Raw genomic sequence first — 3320 nt, 5'->3', positions numbered from 1 at the left:
TATTTTAATTCATTTTAATTGTCCAATATTTTTAGTCCACAGTCGATAGTCCACAGTTAACAATCCACTGATTCATATATAGTTTAATATATAATATTCGAATTAATTAATACGTATCGTGACCCGTATACGTCTCAGACTCGATCACAACTCAAACTATATATATTATTATAGAATCAACCTCAACCCTGTATAGCTAACTCCCACATTACTGCATATAGAGTGTCTATGGTTACTCCAAATAATATATATAGATGCGTCGATATGATATGTCAAAACCTTGTATACGTGTCCCGATATTTAAAGTGAGTAAAATAAATAACAGAAATTAAATGACGATAAATAAAGTGCGTAAAGTAAATAACAGAAATTAAATGACGATAAATAAAGTGCGTAAAGTAAATAACAGAAATTAAATGACGATAAATAAAGTGCGTAAAGTAAATAACAGAAATTAAATGACGATAAATAAAATTGCGAGAATGTAAATAGCGATAATTAAATTGCGATAAATAAAGTGTAATCAGTTAACTGGGAACAATTAGTTAGGAACAGTTGGCGTGGATTCTTAACAAAATTTCTCATAGTTAATTTGTTTGTTTCTAACAAATTTTATTTTGTCCAATGTTTTCTTCATTATGCCACTTGTTGGATTATGATAAATCAAAATCCAAATATGAAATTGGATGAATGTGGTTATTCTGTGGTGAACGGATTTGTATATCGGTGGACGTAAGTAGGATAGTAAACGACTGTTGAATTAGATTCGAAGAATGTACAGTGTAACTTATTAATGTGAAATCTAAATATTCCTCGGGTATTACCTACCCGTTAAAATATTTTCACCATTAACAGTTTGTACACAACATTTTTTTTTTTAATTACAATCTTTATGAAAATATATATACATATATATCTTCTTCAGATGTAATCATGGATTTAATGAGTCAATATGATATTAAACTCATTTGATTTACCGTTGGAACAAGAATATATAATCTCTAAAACATTAGAGATTACATAATCGCCATGTCGAACGAAGATAAATGATGTAGAACGATACGTAGAACGATACGTAGAACGATAATTGTACTCAAGGTATAGAATGAGACGTCGAGGCATGGGTTGTTGATGGCACTGGTGTTGTTATTGATGGTACTGTTGGTGCCGGTGATGTTGTTGAAGCTGGTAATTTTTGCACCATATTCTCCAGATTGATTACTCGAGCGCGAAGTTCGTTGACTTCTTCTATTATTCCGGGATGATTGTCGGTCGGTACGAGCGGATGAATAAGGTTTAAAATTTTAGATAGAATACAATCGTGGTGAGATATTCGAGAAATGGGGGTGAAAATGGTGTTTCAGACTGGTTCGCCGGTAAGTGCTTCAGGTTCATTGCCAAGAGGTAAATTCGGTTGGTGGGTGGAAAGGATCGCCTTCCTCTCGTCTCCATCAGTTAAGTCGACTACGAACCCATCAGATGAATTGGGGATGATTGATTGGTTGATTCATTCTTGTAACGTTGCCTCCGGAGCTTAGGTGAACATCCGTGTCAGAATAGCTGTCGGAATAACTATCGGATTAGCTATCGAAGTCTGAGGGACTCGAACTGGTTGAGGGATTCATCTCGTACGATCAGATGAAGTATTTTCGATAAGAAACAGATTATAGGATGTAGATTAGTACCCTGTAATACATAATTCACATATGCGTATACAATACTAAAATCCCATATGTTACGGAGGAATCTACGGAAGTTGTCAGACAAAGTCTACAGTACAAGATATGCTAAGATATGAATTAGCAGATACGCTAAGATACGAATTTTGTCTATACACTATTCATGCAATCATTGCAGTAAGATGTGTCTAGACTAAGAATGATAAGCAGGTAATTTCCTAAGGATGATAAATAGATGATTTTTGACAAAAAATGATAAGAAAAACTTTTGACATGTAGACACGGTCGAAGTCCAGACTCACTAATGCATCCTAACGAATATCAGTTAGACTCACTAATGCAAGACCTGGTTCGCTAAGACCACCGCTCTGATACCAACTCTAACGACCCATCCTAATCCACAAGGACGAATACATTACATTTGGTTACATTGCGAGGTACTAGACCTCTATATGATACATTTTACAAACATTGCATTCGTTTTTGAAAAGACAATCTTTCATTACATCGAAAGTTGACGGCATGCATACCATTTTATAATATATCTAACTATAATTGACTTAATAATAATCTTGATGAACTCAACGACTCGAATGCAACGTCTTTTGAAATATGTCCTGAATGACTCCAAGTAATGTCTCTAAAATGAGCAAGTGCACAGCGGAAGATTTCTTTCATACCTGAGAATAAACATGCTTTAAAGTGTCAACCAAAAGGTTGGTGAGTTCATTAGTTTAACATAAATAATCCTTTCATAATTTTAATAGACCACAAGATTTCATACTTCCATTTCTCATAATCATACGTCCCATGCATAGAGACAAAAATATCATTCATATGGATTGAACACCTGGTAACCGACATTCACAATATGTATATAAGAATATCCCCATCATTCCGGGATCCTCCTTCGGACATGATATAAATTTCGAAGTACTAAAGCATCCGGTACTTTGGATGGGGCTTGTTGGGCCCGATAGATCTATCTTTAGAGTTCGCGTCAATTAGGGTGTCTGTTCCCTAATTCTTAGATTACCAGACTTAATAAAAAGGGGCATATTCGATTTCGATCATTCAACCATATAATGTAGTTTCGATTACTTGTGTCTATTTCGTAAAACATTTATAAAAGCGCATGCATTCCCAGTCCCAAAAATATATATTGCAAAAGCATTTAAAAAGGGAGTGATGAAACTCACTATAATGTATTTTGTAGTAAAAATACATATGACGACATTGAACAATGCAGGGTTGGCCTCGGATTCACGAACCTATATCAAGTATTAACACATTATAGTATAAATCAATTAAGTTTATATATTTGTTATGTATTAATTATTCTTATAATATATTATGATACTTATTTTATATTTAATTAATGTTATATCAATAATATTAGTTGAAACATAATTTTTATGTAATATTAGTATATTTTATGTTATAATATATTTACATATATATCTTTTGTTTTGCAAAATTAATAATCGTAGAAATACCTGACTAAGGGTAATAATAATAATACTAATAGTATGATACTAGTAATAATAATGATAATAATGATTATCATACTTATATGGTGATAATAATATTTATAATACTAATAATAACAATCATAATAACAATACTATTAAATGGTCATAA

This window comes from Rutidosis leptorrhynchoides, chromosome 3 (genome assembly GCF_046630445.1).
Source record: "Rutidosis leptorrhynchoides isolate AG116_Rl617_1_P2 chromosome 3, CSIRO_AGI_Rlap_v1, whole genome shotgun sequence".
In the NCBI taxonomy this organism is placed as follows: domain Eukaryota; kingdom Viridiplantae; phylum Streptophyta; class Magnoliopsida; order Asterales; family Asteraceae; genus Rutidosis; species Rutidosis leptorrhynchoides.
Note: the sequence above shows the minus strand (reverse complement) of the source record.